General features: G+C 35.5%; 1 protein-coding gene and 1 non-coding gene across 3 annotated transcripts in view; both read right to left on the reverse strand.

Moving 5' to 3' along the window:
- LOC139966530 (interleukin enhancer-binding factor 2 homolog) overlaps positions 1 to 18,330 on the reverse strand; it is a 177,404-nt gene that overhangs the window by 125,179 nt on the left and 33,895 nt on the right. The window lies entirely within an intron of this gene.
- Trnay-aua (transfer RNA tyrosine (anticodon AUA)) lies at positions 15,307 to 15,378 on the reverse strand. The gene has a single exon. It is a non-coding gene; the product is annotated as a tRNA-Tyr (tRNA).

Genomic DNA, 18,330 nt, shown 5'->3' on the forward strand with positions numbered 1-18,330 from the left:
AATTTACAGCGATTAAATTTATAGCTTAGCAGATCTATCGAAAGTTTTCCTCACGAAAGAATTTAGCCGGAAACAGAGTAAGATAGACACGAAGGCTTTCACTGACTTATTGCAAACTGTCTACTATACCGATTAGAGTTTGAGGAAGTCGTAGACTCTCAGCAAGTGGAAATTTAAAGTCAGTTCTTACAGACGAAACAATCGCTTCACATCATGACACGATGACGAGTTTATGACTTTAAGTATTACAATGTACATGCAGTACATGGTGACCTGTATGCTAAGTAATGTACAGTACATGGTGACCTGTATGCTAAGTAATGTACAGTACATGGTGACCTGTATGCTAAGTAATGTACAGTACATGATGACCTGTATGCTAAGTAATGTACAGTACATGGTGACCTGTATGCTAAGTAATGTACAGTACATGGTGACCTGTACGCTAAGTACTGTCAAACAAAATGTTGTAGCTTGTAGTAGGAAGAAAGGAAATATAGGAACTATATAATGAAATGGAAGACTCAGTTCCAGAGTATCCAGGGCAGAGGATGGACAATGTGTCAGGAGTTCTAAAGCAGGGGTTCCCTAACTGGGGTGCAAGAACGCCCAGGGGGTGCGTGATTCCATCCCAGGGGGTTTGTGAGACGTTTCTGAAAGTCGAACCTAGAGTACTTTTTGTTGAACTAAAATCTGATATATCATATAATTTAGTAATGTACAAAAGTCGTACCTATCGAAAAAATCTTTTGCATTCTATACGATATATGTTGCAATACAGTAGTAGTACCGTACCGTGCATGTGATAAATAACTGAATTATGAAACAGACACGTCAGGCCACATGACTTTGGTGAAGTTGGTGTACGCATGACAGTACAATAATACACTATGAACTTGATCTTTTACGAAGCATTGTTATGCATATTATACTAATAATAATGACCAGATCGTGTCTCGAAAAGTTGGGGGTTCGTGGACAACTCTGATATCCACAGGGGGTTTCGTGGGGGGATAAAGTTAGGGAAACCCTGTTCAAAAGTTAGTTTTACCAGGAGTAAATGTTACAGGATTCTATTCCTCTGGATGCAAGGCATTAGACACTCGATACTTTATTATAAGGTGTCCAACATGATATACAGTTAATCATACGTATACATCGATAAGGAAGAGATATTGTTACTTGTAGTCGACATCAAGTTTAATAAATTTGTGTCCACGCGATAAATTTCCGACACCGTATCATCTCTACACAGTATATGGGTAAAACTTGATAAAACTGTGTATGGTTTGATTCACTTAAATTTACTCTGGAAATTTAGTGTCTGAAGTCGTGACTCCTTACTACAAGACTGCCTGATAGGCCATTTACGCTTTGATAATATAGAAGCTATGTAGGCCTCTACACTCTACAAACATAAAACCTTGTACCTATACATATATATATATAGGGACACGCTATAAACTGATTTCTAGATATGAACCTGCATGTACTGCAGTAGGGTCTTTATTATTTGGACTATTTTATAAATTTTTCATTATTTCATGGTAAAGAAACAATTTCAAATATGTCCTCTCTACTCCCTTTACTATTACACATCTTTGGAAATGAAATTATCATGCACCAGAACTGTGTTATATATTTCATACACATATATAGCCCTATCATTGTCTTTGAATTATGTATCAAAGCTGGCAAAACCGTTTAAATCATTGGCATTTGAAATACACTGGTCTTGTATGCGTTCAGTTCATACATGCTTGAACAAAACCCTTCGTTGGGTGAGACTGTAAATCCCTGCAAACAGGATATACAGTTACACACACCGTCATATTGTCGTACACGACACCACCGTGCGTTAAGTAAATATATATCTTTTATGTCTTTTTTTACTAGTGTAATTAACACCCTCCAGGCAATGGCATAGGAGACATTAATGATGTATCTTCTATCAAGTCCCACCTTAACGAGCTGAAAATATAAACACATAAGATTCATATTCACAAGTCCATGTACAGTACTGAATATGGTATGATATTTATAACAATATGATATTACCACGACTACTGTTTCTACCATTAAAAATAGTGCAGTACATATCATGTTATAGTTTGGCTCCAAGCTATATATTCCACACAATACACCGTACATTACATTACAGTACAGTAGGTATTAGACAGCGAGCTGGGTTAAAGCAGCATTTTGCGTTTTGTCGCCGTTTTCCACTTTTCTGACAAGTCCAGCAAGTTTTTTACATATCAATCACAAAACAGCAAACTAAGATATTAGCCAAGTTTTTTCCCTGCCAAAAGCGTTCATTGGCGAGTAATTAAGGACATTTGCAGATAATGAGAAAAGTGTCGACCGACAAATTACACAGTTAATATTAATCGCATACAGTTCCCCCAACCCACTAGTTTGAATTCAACCAATCAGAGATGCAGGTTTAGTTATGAGCCGTTGCTAAAAATAGATTCAAAACCTCGAGTTGGTAACTTGGTACAACTTACATGGAACTATAAACAGTTCATAGCTCCATGGTACAACCAGCGAGCTGGACTCTAGCTAACAGCTCCCTGGTACAACTGCCATTACATAGACAATCTACACAAATCAAGCATGGTGTTGTATTACATATTGGCCAATGACGTTCGTAGCTTTTAAATATTCATATTATGGGCGAGGTTTATTTGGATCCCGACGGAAAATATCTTTTAGAAAAACAAAGTTGAAATGTGTAAATGTTTCGACTATTAGGCCACCATTTGAATAGATAAGCTAGTTATGTATGTCGTTATGGCATCATGGAATCAGAGAGAAAAACCATAGAAAAGGACGCAAAATGCTGCTTTAAGATGTACTACTGAGAGGAATCCAGTATCCTCTGCGAAGGACAGCTGCGAGTTCAGCGACATAAATTGCCAAAGACACAAACATCCTACCTCCTCATGCACACCCTAAGCTGTCAAGTTATTAAACCGAGTCACAACTTTCATGTCTTCAAAGTGTCAAAATAGAGATCACAGCCAAATGAACATGCAGACCAGTACAATATATAGTCGGTAATATAGACAATATAGACCATATAGACAATATAGACCATATAGTCGGTAATATAGACAATAAAGACCATATAGACCAGTACAATATAGACAATATAGACCAGTACAATATATAGTCGGTCGCCATCTACCTCTTAATACAGTGCAATTAAGTTACTGCTGGTTTCATGGCTTTCATTTGATTTTTCTCTTTTCTTTTCTTTTCTCTGAACTCTTTTTTTTTTTTTTTGTAATGCTAATTAAAATGAATTGATGACGACGGTGTAATTAAATTTAACGAAGAAGCTGCTAAGTTCTTCAAGAGCTTTCTAAAATTGATGATGCATGTCACGTTCAACTGGGATAATTTCTGTGATATTTATTCACATCTTCAGGTTTTCATCATGGGTATATTGTCATACAGGTACTGTTTATATAAATAATATAAGTAAATATATAAGGCCAAATATTAATAAATACACAACAATTTTTTATTAGTGTAAAGTTACATTTCAAATGGCACCTAAATTCACAAGGAGCTGATGTTAAATTAGGTCAGCTCCGCGGAAACAAAACGAAATTCAGTAGGGATTTAAACAAATAATTTATAACATCATAACATAATTTCAATGAATCTCAAATTACAGAATGATCATATGCATTGGATTTGTTTTTCTGGAAAAAAAACACATTGGTAAACATTTCTGAGATCTGTCAACTCAGCAAGCCAATTATTAACGACCCTTCATTGGCAAATTTCTATGCATTAATGAAATAATGCATTCATATTTTACAATATAGGATAGAAATAATGTTACTTTAAAGAACCTTTCTTAGTCATTTCAAAGGTGAATAATTAAAAATGGGAATAACATTGAAAGTTTATAACATAATAGAAACATCATAAAGTATATACTGTATACCCAGGTTGCAAATGTATTAGACTTTTTCTTCTTTTTTTGTTAGACATAGCAACTACCAAAATTCTGCTTGAAGTACTCCTTTTGAGTTGAACAATAAATTCCACAGACAATTGGTAACTTACCCAAATTTACTAGCAGGCATTTTATCATGCCAGATACATATATTAACTTCAAAGGCCAAATAAAAAATATTTGAAAGCCATATCTGACATCAACTGACAAAAATACAATTGCACAAAACATTTTATTAATAAAACAAAAACAAAACGTTTACTACAAAAATCATCCCTGAGACCACCATGGTATTAGTAGTTCTCTCTCTCTCTCTGAGCTAAATCTATTATATACAAGGCAATAAATATTGATTCACAGATGGATGAACAGACAGATTTCTCGGCTAACATTGAGACATTTGTCAATCACCTGCTTTCGTTTGATATTCGGTTAATTGCTCCATGCAGTGAAGTGATCTCTGAAGTAGTACAGTTATATTAGTTAAAGCTATGTTTATCTATCTCGGCAATTTCTATTTTTAAGTATTCTCTATTCTAGCAGGTGCCTGTATGTCTCTGACTTTCAGTGATGTTTTAGCACATGACAATATGAAAATGAAAAAAATGTCACTCTAAGCATGCGTGGAATTGTCTACATCAATCCCAAAAGTTATTACGTTTAAATGATTCTTTATCATGCCATGTTAAAATGTTATACTGTATAGCAGGAAAGATTATGTCATAGCTAGTAATATTGTCGAATTGTTGTTTTTTTTTGCTCAAGTTATATTGATCCCATCAACATCAGGCAATTTTCGTACTGACTGTTAATAACTGGCACACTCAAACAATTGCGTCTGGGATATTACAATAAAATACTTAACAGAGTGCAGTTTGTGTTCGTGTGTGTGTATAATCTGTGTTTTTTCTTCTTCTTTGAAACTTCAATAAAATACTGTGAAGAATTGCATCCAATGTCAATTAGATTGATTTGAATCATAGGAAAAGTCAAAGCTCTAGTAGACATAATATACACTTGATAATAAGCCTGGAAGACAGACAAACAGCTAGGGCTTTAAGCACGATTACAATACATATTAACTTCATATGTATATGTATTGTATATATGTAGTCCACTGGCAATGCTTTTCCCCCCATCATTATTCAAATCATCTTTGTGTATCCTACAGTAGGATAAGTCATTTCAAACTTGCAAGAAGATTCAAAAAATTACATAACTTTAAAGACAAGCATGCAAGCATCCAACAATGAATTATAAAGTTAAAGTAAGTTAATAGTTAATACAAGTAATAGCAAGTAAATCCCTTTTTTGTATTGATTTTGGGTTTTTTTTTTGACAATACAATACTTGTCTGATACAGTACTTCCCTTCCTAGATAATCTGGCCAAATGATTTTTATGATTCCAACCAAACTAATGTGCAGTTGGGTAATAAAATGTTACATCAAGTGTAGTCAGTTTCACATGACACCTTTGGGACCCAATGGACTTAAACTGTCTGCACACCAGTGCAAGGTATACTGTATCTTCCAATTTACTGAAAATACTTCCTCATGTACATCCTAAAATACTTCCTTAAATGATTCATAAAACACGTCCTCATTTATCCCCTCCCTCATTTACCCTCCTAATTCCCCTCCCCCCCGCCCTCAAAAGGGTGCGAATGGTGTATACTATACTACTATCAAACAGAGTAACAGACAGACTAAATTAAACACATAATATGTCAAGTTCTCCATACTATATTATCCTTTCAAAATATATACCAATTCTGACATCAGTATTGACTACAGTATTACAACAAGGTGGTTAACAGGTGATGTTATATTACTCAAAATTTCTGTGACATCCGTGGAAACTTTTTACTTAAATTTGGGCCAAGCACGGTGCAGTCTGCACCTCTGCACGGTGCAGTCTGCACGGTGCAGTCTGCAAAGTAGGGCTCTCAGAGCCCTACTTTCCATTGACAGCTAAAACCTAGACTGCTTTTGGCAAATGTTTGTCTCCTGTGGCCAGCTCTGACAGTAGGAACAACCTCGAAGCAAATTTAAAGGCAACTTTTTTGAAACAACAAAAATGCTAAGACTTAAGTTGTAATTTTGAGTTTTTGATGATTTTCCTTTTTTCTATCTTATATCTTTTTCTACTTCCTGTTGTTGTTTCCCTTCTTACTTACACTAGGATATTTTCCCAACTCTCTTAAGCATAGTAGGCTGAAGAAAGCAATTTCTGTAGAGTACTGAGCCAGTCCCAGGCCGTAGAATGTTGCAGAAAAGCAATTTCTTGAAAGTACTGAACCGGTCCCAGGCCTTAGAAAGCTACAGAAAGCAATTTCTTGAAAGTACTAAACCTGTTCCCACACCGTAGAAAGCTATACAGCACTTCAGTTAACAACTGTATTAGCTCTTCTTTTTGACTCTACATATCTATGGAATAACCTTAATGTAGCAATTATAAATATATGGATTCAAATAAATAAATAAAACAGATGAAGAAATATATTAAGTAATATCCATTTGCTAATGTTCCACAGTCAATTTTTTTTTTCAGGATTTTAACTCTGGGTATATATTTTTGCTTTAGTTCAATGTTAGAAAGTTATTATCTGTGTATTCATACAGTGAAGTGACTCTGGCAATTATACTGATGCTTTCTTGAACTGCAAGCTACAGTTTACCTGTAGGTTAATATCCTTCCATTGAGCCATGCAGCACACTGGGCACATTATTAGGGAATAAATAGATGAATCTACTGTACTGTAGTATGCAGCTAGATTTCCAAGTGCTTTACTATGGTAACAGATTGAAATAAATGTCTTACTTCTAAAGTTCACTAAAAAATGATTTGCTAAATTAAAAGTGAGTAGGATGGTTATGTGTAAAATGTAAAACGTCAACCTACTCTGTTTTCTTCAAAGTTTACAAAAAAACAAATCCGCTTTTCACCCACTGTTTTTTTCTCAGGAAGCTCCCATGGGAACTCGCAGTAGTTGAAGTAATTTGACAAACAAACACAAAAAAAACCTCTTCTACTGTTTAGCCATCTAAAATTTACATAATTCACTTTAACTGTGCAGAAACATGATAATTATTCACATGTATTAACTAGGCCTATAGCTGAGGGCCCCTTCATTGCAACTATGGAACGCTTCAGAATGTCAAAAATTAGCACAGTCGAGTGAGCAGTTCTGTGACTAACACATTGCATAATGAATGTACAGTAGTACTGTTTGAGCTTTCAAGATATTTTGGACAGCCAAACAATTAAAACTGCAAACACTAGAATTAAAGATTGGGGCCCTAAGAGAATGCACTATAACTTTCCTTATACATTGATTACCGATACCTGTTCACTTGTACAGTAGTTTCAAAACCTTAAAAGTGAAAGATAGATAGTTAAAATTTAATTGCCAACCCCTCCGCCTTATCCCCCCACCCTCCCGAGTTATCCCACATACATATATCAATGACAAAAAATCTCTGCAGTAAACAAATGTTACCGTTTCCTGACAAATTGAGAATGGCAAAGGAAACAATTGGTACTGTTCCATTTAATGTTTTCTATTTAAAGATCTGTATATAGAACTTCTATAACGCTTCAAAGTGTTTCTATTTAGTTCATTTTCTATTTACCTGATAGTTTTATTACTATCAGGTCCGCTCTCTTTACTGATTACTTCTATCCGTTCATCAATAGTGTAGTGTATCTCTCGAAGTCTCCACAACTGGCAACAGTTAAACTCCCATAGTTCAACCACAGCCAACTATCATTAAATATAATATATAATAAGTTTAATTCTGACGATAGTTGAGCAACCTCTTTCCCTTCCTCCTCCCTTACCTCGATCTATCTCTCTTCTCTCATTCCCCAATATCCTCCCTCATTTCTCCTCCCTTTGCTTTATCCTCTGCAAATCCCCTCCCAATCCCATCATCCCTTCACTCCCCCGGCCGTCACCGACAGTAATCATTATCTTTACCCACTGTTTAATTTCCTCCTGTTGTCCTATATAGTCCCCCTTTCCATCTTCCCTTTCCGCCTCCCTCCCTCATCCAGACTGCTCATTTTCCTCTTCCTCTCAACCAGAAATGTTGAGAGGACGATCGCTGGTCAAGAACGTCAACTTCAGCTCGTCAACTCATATAGTGTTGCATCCAAAGCAGTCAAAGAAAAGGGCCCATACTGCATAAACTGGCATAATTAGTGAACTTAAACATATATACTGAAGCATAACGTCGAAGGTGAGATATTCCTGTTGATGTATTAATTGTGCTTCATTACTTGTATTGAGCCTTAATTGACAAGATTGCATCATGCTAATGTTACTGAACTTTTGTTTTACAGTGCAGTTGCATCTATAGAGTCTCAAACTTAACAAGAATCCATTACGGCAGCTTGCGGCTGATTAAAGTGAACTTCCTTTTAATGATATGGCCCACCCCTCATAGCTCCTTTCAGAATGACAGCAGTCACTAAGTTATACCCAGACTATACCTACATCTGGCAATTCGATTTCCATAAAAGATATGCGACGAATGTGAATGTAGTCCTAAGGATGTACATAAATATCACACAAAGGCAACACCTACAGTATGTGAGACAAGCTAAAGTGGAGGCCAAATCTACATGTTTGCATTACAATTAAAAACAATGTCAGTTTGCCTCTGAAGAAGATCCTGCTAGGATAGAAACGTCAGGCCAACTTACTTTTACACAATTAAAAACAAAAATAAAGTCTAAGAATTAACCATGAACTTTTATTAGTAGACTGAAAACCAACAACATGTGAATTAGGTTAAGGTTCAAATTTTCAGTAATAAAAGGTCTATCAATTTGGCTTGGACGATAAACTTTTTAAACTCTGATCCTTGCTCATCCTGTACTCTGACAAGAATAACTCCATTACCAAAACTAAGACAAGTCTCACCCACACACCAAACCCCCCCCCCCTTACCACCCCAGCTTTCACCTCGTATTATAAACTATACTGTAGACGTAAAGGTACTTCAAAGCTTTGACAAGTGATTGATGTCTAAAATTACCACTCAATTTGAGATATACAGTATTCATTTGCAAATGGTGTGGACTTTAATTTCCATTTAATGAAGCACAAGTCAGGAAGTCGTTCACATTTTTTTATTTTTTTATTATTCTTTAAAGAAGGGCCTCAACATTGTCACAGTCACATGTTCAGTATCACTTCTAGTTGAATATCTATTTTGCAATTTTGTCAGTACATTATCTTTCCAAAAAATAAAACAAAAACGTGGAGAGAATGAATGTTTATTATATTATTTTATGCACTGGGTAAGCAAGGAAACCTTGAGACATCATTTTAAGCTATTTATATCAGCTCGTGGTTAACGTGCCATAAATAACTTTAAAATACCTATAATGGTCACTGCACAAAGTTAATTAGTCTAAGTGACTTGACTGTTAGTCCTTTTTTTCATGGAAACCTGCTTTATAATATGTGAACTACAAACCAGGCTGTCCGATTATATGCAGTAATTTTACAATCTGCAACAAAAAAATTGTTAACCAGGAATTTCAATATATTCCTTTTTTCTTTTCTTTTCTTTTGGTTGTTACTTCATAATAATTTTTTTCTGATATATATATATATATATATATAATATATTTATGATATATATCTATTTTGAGTGTCCATTGAAAGCACATAATTTTGAATAGACCTGACACATGTACAAATCTGTTAAATAATTCCTCTAAATGTAAGATCTCACAGGATTATACATTTTTACTCTCAGGTCTCGGCATATCGCTGGAAACGATTAATTCCCAAAACAGCTGCTGCAGTCATGCAGTCAGTACCCTGACTTCTTCATAATTCACAACTAATAACCTGTATTATAATTTATTGCAAACATTCTCAACAACTCAACAAGTTTATTTTCAGTACTTTATGTCATCTACATCAGTCCCAGTCCTTCTAATCAGGCTGTTAACATATTCTTTACTTTGACTTAAAAGTTGCCTGTACTGATACTATAATTAACCCCCCTTTCAATTTGTACTCATACTCCATGGGGCATGTCTTGCTTTCATCTATAGTTTAGATACCTACAGGTGCAAATTATAGTATTTCTCTTTGAATGACTATTCAGACATGTATTTTAGAGGCTTGTACTTGTACCCACACTCATGACGCCTAGCTGTCACAAGACTCTGTGAGACTATAGTGTACATACTAGAATATATGCAACTAGAAGAGAGATATATTCACTTTCAAATAATTCCTTACCTATAAAATATCATGAAAGGGTTCCAGAAAAGTACTTTTTTCTCTAAAGGCAACAGAACGAATGTCTCACCGTCGAGTGGGGGTGTCGGGATTCACAGAGAGTCCTCCAAATCGTGATATTAGCCTTGAACAGCAGACATTGGGTTTACACGATCAATTATCCCACTATACGTTGCATGAAGAGATATGCCACTTGAAATAGGAGTAGATTAATGTGACAGATCACAAGGTCTTCTGAAGCTAACACTCCAGACTAGAGGCTAGATGGACTCCAAAACAATAAACTACTTTATCTGAATAGCAGAGTTCAAAGCCTTCTTCACTGCAAGGGCGATCCACTTGGTAGTTGCGAATGCTCCTGAACTCAGGATCAGACCCGACAATGGGGATCCTCATTTCCCAGAGGATCCATATACCCTGCAAGGGTGATCAAGATTGTAGATTGTGTGCAAGCTCGCAAACTCAAGATCAGACCCCACAATTGGCATCCTCATTTCCTTGAGGATCCATGACCCTGCAAGGGTGATCAAGATTGTAGACTGTAGTTGTGTGCAAGCTTGCCAACTCAGAATCGGACCCCACAATCGGGATCCTCATTTCCGAGAGGATCCATGACCCTGCAAGGGTGATCAAGATTGTAGTGTGAAAGCGACCCAACTCAGGATCTGACCTGATAAACGGGATCCTCATTTCCGAGAGGGATCCTGATACCTCAAGGTGGTCGAGACAGCAGTGTGAATGCTCGGGATCGTGCAATCGCACCAAGATTTCCACATACTGTAGACGCAGACCGGCGTGAGTCAAAAGTCACAGACCGGTTGCAGTCTTACATTAATACGGCTAAATAACTAATTGATTTGTGAGTCTAAAGGTACAGACCAGTTGCAGTCTTACATTAATACGGATAAATTACTAATTGATTTGTGAGTCTAAAGGCACAGACTGGTTGCAGTCTTACATTAATACGGCTAAATAACTAATTGATTTGTGAGTCTAAAGGTACAGACCAGTTGCAGTCTTACATTAATACAGATAAATTACTAATTGAACTGTTAAATTTTGATCAAGACCTTTTCACAATTGCATTTTATTCTCTTTTCTGCTATGTTGATACCACTACTAGATTGTTGTCAAATATAATGAGTAAATATTGACAATTATTATGAAGGGTCATCTTTACTTTGTCTTTTATCTTCCTCTACATAATTTACAGACATTCTGGTTGTATTGAAACTTAAATATCATTGGCAGTAAATACTTGCTGAAGTTTGCAAGAGCATTTTAACTACTCACCATTTTTTCTTTCCTTTTTTTGTTCTTCTTCTTCTTGTTTTTATTGATTTTTTCTATTATAAATTTAGGCTCTAGTCAATAAGTGATTTATATTATTACTCTCTGATTAGCTGCAGCAAATGACTGCATTAATTTGTTGGAATTCAGGGAATTTCAACAACCTTTTAAGTGGAATATAAATGCAAATATCCACCAAGTACTGTATGTAGGCTTTATGTACATGTATAATCAGCAGACTTCTTGTATATATCGACATTCAATAATCAGAATCAAATTAATAATCACTAGGTACTTTCATAAGTAAACACTTATCACCAATTCATGACTGTAATATGGTCGATTAAACCTTTATCTGCTGTAAATTTATCTTGCCAAAAGAGCTATATAGAGCTAAACTTATATATTGTTCATATCTATTATTTCCAGGCGTTGAACGGGTCAACTTTAGAAACTTTACTACCATGGCTGTAAAGAATATTTTCCAAGACAAGAAGTAAAAGAGGTTTGTCAAAAGTTTCAGCACACAGTACTATAGGTTGTGCAAATGTTATGTTTTTCTGTACAAGCAGACTCACACAGTAATATTTTCTATACTTATTTAAAATCCTATTGCTTTCATAATTAATTCTCATTTTTTAATTATAACAGACTAGCACCATTAATGTGTATGTTTTGGGATAAAGAGCCTGAGGTATTTCTTTATACATGTAAATCTGTTAAATCATTAAGTCATGACTTGTTATTACAGAAATAATTAGTATAATTAATTCAGCACAGAATTCTGTATAGAGTAGAGTAGGTAGTAGTAGGGATATATGTCTAGTTACACCTGCTGCTAACTGCTGCTACATATATGTATATATATATATATATATATGTAATTGAAATTGTAATGAGTTGGGAAATCCAAAACAGTGAAAAAACTTCCAGCCTCCACCGGGATTCGAACCTGCGCCTCCCGCTCTGTACGCGGACACCCTAACCACTAGGCTATGGACGCTGATATATATATATATATATATATATATATATATATATATATATGAAATACATAATTCCCATAAAGTACATTTAAAATATGTGGTGGCACCTTAATTAATTGGCAACAATAACATTCTTCTTGCTGAATGTTTTTGCAATTGACAGGTGACACCAACTGCCAGTTTCATAACATGCAGCTACTTTAAGGAACTTGCAGTCGTCTCAAATTAGGCCAAAGTACCGGAGCAGTGGAGACACGTACGTACTGTTTTTCCTCCCAATTACAAAAAGAAATTGGCGCACTAAAAGGTAATTAACTCATACATCAAGACGATCTCTATGACATGAGATTCCATGATTACCTGGAACGGAAAGAGCGTGACCTGGATGTTGATTGCTCGTAAAGGTCGTTTAATAGTAGCGGTCTGTCCTAGATACACCGATAAATCCTGGCATTGAAACAGTTAGTTTCGACAGACAACATTATTTGGCTTTTCTAATGTTTTCCCTATAATATAAATTCCATAACCCTAACTGGAAAAGTTCACCATCATATTGCTTCAAAAAAAAATTAAACTTGGGCTGAATTGTCTGAAAAGAATTTTATAAAGTCATCTCCTTGAGACCAATTTCTCGATATTAAGAATAACTGAGAGTGCTTTGCGATACGTATGGCAACAGCAGTAACTAACGCTGTTACAAAGACTCTACCTGTGGCTGGTTTGCAAGATCAAACATTTCACGGTACCATTTTCACATGACCTCTATATACCATTTCAGAGATTCACAGTGCATGGTTTCAGGATATGCAACGGGTAAATATTATTAATTGCCATTGTCTCTTGTTTGTAAAATGATATCCTTTGTATCACCTCTATAATTTTTCATTTAAAACCAAATCATTGCACAAAAATCACTACCACGCCAATGTAAATATATTTATGAAGGTGATGCGTAATGTATGAATGTCCCTTAGGAGAGCAAGTCTCTTGAAACCTATAAGATTATGTAGGCCCCCATTTTACTGACATTTAATTTGATATTAAACGTACGTAAAGTGTCAGCTATGTTTATCTGGTTCCAAAATATATAACATACATGTGTAGAGTATGTACTACTATATAAAGTAAATAAGTTACATATTTAAAAGAAACAAAATATATGAAGAAAGAGTCAAAGGACCTTGAGGCGCTAAACAATTATCTAAAAGAATCATCTCTACATATATATTTGAATATTACTTTGTTTGAAATAACAACTTTTTAAAATACAGACTGATTCCGTAATCTTGAAAATGTGGCGATGCCACTTCCAAAACGAGGCAAATAATTTGAATGATGCGTTATTTCGCCGTAACCCTCCCAGAATTTGCTTACATCATGTAAATTGTTATGACCTCGGGCCAATTGACCCAATTAGCTGGTCAGAAAAGACAGGTCATGTTTTGCTCTGGCCTCGACTTACGGACAAAATTGCCCTCTACCTTTTTACAGGTAGTTGATCACTTGATTATCTATGTATAGTACAGTTCTAGTCTCACTTCTTAAACAGCCAGAGGCATTAGAATAAATCATCTGTAAGTTGAGTAAACAATAAATAATTTAGCAAATATCTTTGATATGTACTCTATAGCAGAAATGTACATTACTTGTTGTTGTTGTTGTTATTGTTGTTGTTGTTGGGTATTGTTGTTATTAGTTTTTTCTTCTTCTTGAGCATAAACAGAATAGTAAAGTATATTTTCTGATAACAATAACAAGTCCAAAACTGACACCATGTAAAGACAAGATAACCATGATAATATTTTACTAATTAATTCAATTATTAATTAAATAAAGACAATATATTACTATAAATTATCTTTAATACTGTATGTACTTCTACCAATTTTGACCAAATTTTCCGCGAGTGTTTTTTTAACGGTAGTAGTTCAAGGAACATCTTTTCATACAAACAGTTTAACATGCAAAAGTTGCAGAGTGGAATAACTGTCTACAGATTAACACAGGTGACACATATCTGTACGGCAGAATGAGGATTAAAGATATTTATTTCAATTTTTTTTTAATTTTTGCTGAAGAAGAGGGGGTTTATCCGACATATATATGAAAAGTTTGTAAAATAGGTTGCATGCATGATACTGTCTTCTTGGCTGATAGCTCCATTAATATCAATATAAAGATATGGAGTAGGTTGTTGATGTTACATTTATATTAAATCATGTCTCCTACAAATCTCCAAATATCACATCAATAACTCGTTCTCCTAGGACCCAGGAAGTTGTTATCGAACTCCCTGCTAGGACATAGCTGTTTGTTACTTGTAATTTGTATTGATGTAATTTTAACCTTTCTCTGGTCTCTAAAGATTACAATTTGTGGTTACTTCAGGTGATGTAGTGTAGTTTTCATGTGGCAACTGAGCAGGTCACACCTTGAAAATAATTTATGTAAAAGAGAAACGAGGGCTTCCCTTTTCTTTTTCTTTTTTTCAGTTCCCACGCAATTCTTAATGAAGATTATTATCAATGCCAATGGTGACACCATGCATGTACTGCATACCCCCTGTAGTAACACGTATGAGCCCCCCTTATCAAATATCAATGAATAAATTCCAGCTTTCTTACCTACTGTATCTTCTGGCTAGCTGAACAATGGTCAAATGGGCAGAGGTGCAACAAGAGGGTGCGAGTATTTTACAAATCCTACATATATGATTTGTCCTTGGAAATATGATTCGACTGCAATCGCAGTGATTTGCAAAAAATCCAGAGCAGTGAATAAACTTCCAGCCTCCACCGGGAATCGAACCCAGGCCTCTCGCTTTATATGCGAACACCCTAACCACTAGGCTATGGACGCTGATTGTATGTCCAGAGGTTCGAAACCGGTAAGGAAGGTCGTAATTCCACTGTAGGCGATTGTCACCTGTATCGAACAGTACTAGTTTTGGTGACATATTTGCCTTTTACATATATATATATATATACATATATATATATATATATATATATATACTACCATCTATATTCTATCAAATTGCTGTGGAATTAAGATTTTAGTCAAGATGACAGAAAGTCGGATAGAGCGGATCAACGAGCTTGGGACTTCTCTTATCAGTAAGAATGACATAATTACAACTTTGAACTATTGAACATTACTGAGAGAGTGGAATAATAAGAGACATTTGTCCGTCATATTAATTATTGTCTTGAGGATATTCCATGTCAATAAATTAAGACCTAAAACCTTTGCTTAAATGGATGACATGACTTAATGTGCAGTATAAAATGTACATGTAAAAGTATTCAGTGTAAACCTTCATTCTTACCTGTCAATGACAGAGCCTCTCATAGGTATAGATGGTGGGGAAAGAAAAACACACTTTTATTTACAATTCTGATGAAATGCAAGAAAGTCCATGGAACATAAGTGATACCATGTTTGTACCTTCCTATACCTCATAATCTCCATAATTTCGGAAAGGAGGATCCTGTCCCTGCACCCAGTTGGGACAATTTCTTTTAAACTGTACTGTTACGTCCCCCACCCTTCCCCCCACCCATTCAGAGCACTGGTAGTGTCAGTATGAGTAGTATGGGCAATATGAATATCAGTTTTCTATCAGATAAAGGTTAGAAACTGTTTTTACTGTCAGTACGAGTGCTTTGAAGCATGATATGGGAGGAGAGTTTAGAGAGGTATGAGCATTAGGAAATTGTCCCAACTGGCTGGACCCTCCAAAGGGTGATCAAGATTTACAGACCATAAACAGTTGGTAGTGCCGTAGTCATATGGCTGGAGATAATTGATCGGTAAACGATCATCTTGCTTTTAAACGCTACTTGATTTGACATTAATCCACCACCTGACCTCCAATGTGGAAGTATCCAAGGTCAACCCAATATTGTCTCCCTACTTAGGTACAGAAGTCTCTGATCCAACCCTTGTAAATCCACAAAAGATGTGAACTTGGCCTATGTACTGTATGTTGCCTATACTTGTAACATGATCACTACAAGTATTGCATCAGGGTAAACCTAGGTAGCTGGTGTGGCAACAGTGTGCTACAGGTTTCAATGTTTAATTGATTGATCTTAATAATCACTCACAGCAGTGAATGTTTTAATATCTTCCAAACCCCATAAATCTGACAATGTTAATTGCCTTGGCATGAATGTGTCGATGATTACTCTGCGAGGCCTATCAACTTTCGGCCGCAATTTCCTCTGCACTGAGAGCTATGATTAGCAACTTTAATAGTTAGGTTTGGATTAAGAATGTAAAATACTAGAATGGCATTGTAACCGTACAAAGGTCAAAGTTCACACTGCAAGTGAAGAAAACTCCATAGGTTCAAATAGCTGCATACTTCAATACAGTTTATGATCTTCTTGAGTCAAACTGCCAATATTAGGTTTTGCTGAACTTGAATTAGTGATTTCCATAGCCATACTTCTTTCATTCTCCATCTAATACTATCTCCTTTAAACAAATCCTCACATATACCTCACAATCTCACATGGTATATTAAAGCAGTCGTGTCAGTAGGCCATTACCAATGATCCACTACTTGATGTCAATGATCTTTCTTCGGTACAGTAAATGTCTTTTTATTTTGTTTCTTTATTCAATTCTAATCTTTCTTCCCTTTTCTCTTTCCTTCTTTCTTCTTCCTTGCAACATGTCCTATCAGCCGTATCGGACATGAAAATCTCCAGGGGATTTAAAAAAACTGCCTTGTCACAATAATTTGGAGATAAACGTAACTAGCGGCACGGAGGTCCCCGCTGTGCTGTATTTCATTCTTCGGCGAAGGTGTCAGAGTCACATTCTCTGTCTATTATTTCCACAAAAAGAAGGTGTGAAATGTTGATAGAGGAGCCCTGTCAGAAACGATTGAGCAAACAAAACTGCGACTGACGACGACGCCGACGAGATATCAAGAAAAAAACAGACTGCCGCGATTGTATCACACATTCATGATTCATGAGAAAGAGAACTAGTGACAGGTGTTATACACTTTGGAGAACTGATTGTATCAGTCTCGATTAAATCAAGTCGGAATCATTTACCACAAACGCAGGAATTAATGACAGCTGGTATGAGAAATTAAATGGAATGCTAGACTGGTAGCCCCGTGTACCAATCTCGCTTATAAATACCAACTTACAGTAGGATCATTACATACATAGAACAGCGTGTACACCAGTCTCATCTTTCATTTTAATGAATAAACATTAAAAATAGAATCCCTGATTGCTTTGCACAAACATGTGTGCTGCGGAGAACTGATTGTATCAGTCTCAATTTAAATCAAACAGGAATCCATTCTATACAAACAACAGAACAGAAGTTGTGAACCATTCATCTTGATGGATAAACAATTAAAATGTCATTGCTGATATTTATGTATGTATGCAAGTGAGAAACACATCTTTTAGTTGTCCTCATAGTTTTAATGAATAAACATTAAAAATAGAATCCCTGATTGCTTAATTGGCACTAAAATGTCTGCTGCGGAGAACTGATTGTATCAGTCTCAATTTAAATCAAACAGGATTCCATTCTATATAAACAACAGAACAGAAGTTGTGAACCATTCATCTTATGATCTTGATGGATAAACAATTAATATGTCATTGCCGATATTTATGTATGTACAGTGAGAAACACATCTTTCAGTTGTACTCAAAGTTTTATCTCAAAAGTAAAGGAAATAATTTATGAACAGAATACTACTACAGTGTTAAGTTCAAAGTTTCTGTATAGACAGTTTCAGTTTCACCACAAGCAGTGGTGGCTCCTAGGTCA

Source organism: Apostichopus japonicus, chromosome 4 (assembly GCF_037975245.1).
Source record: "Apostichopus japonicus isolate 1M-3 chromosome 4, ASM3797524v1, whole genome shotgun sequence".
In the NCBI taxonomy this organism is placed as follows: Eukaryota; Metazoa; Echinodermata; class Holothuroidea; order Aspidochirotida; family Stichopodidae; genus Apostichopus; species Apostichopus japonicus.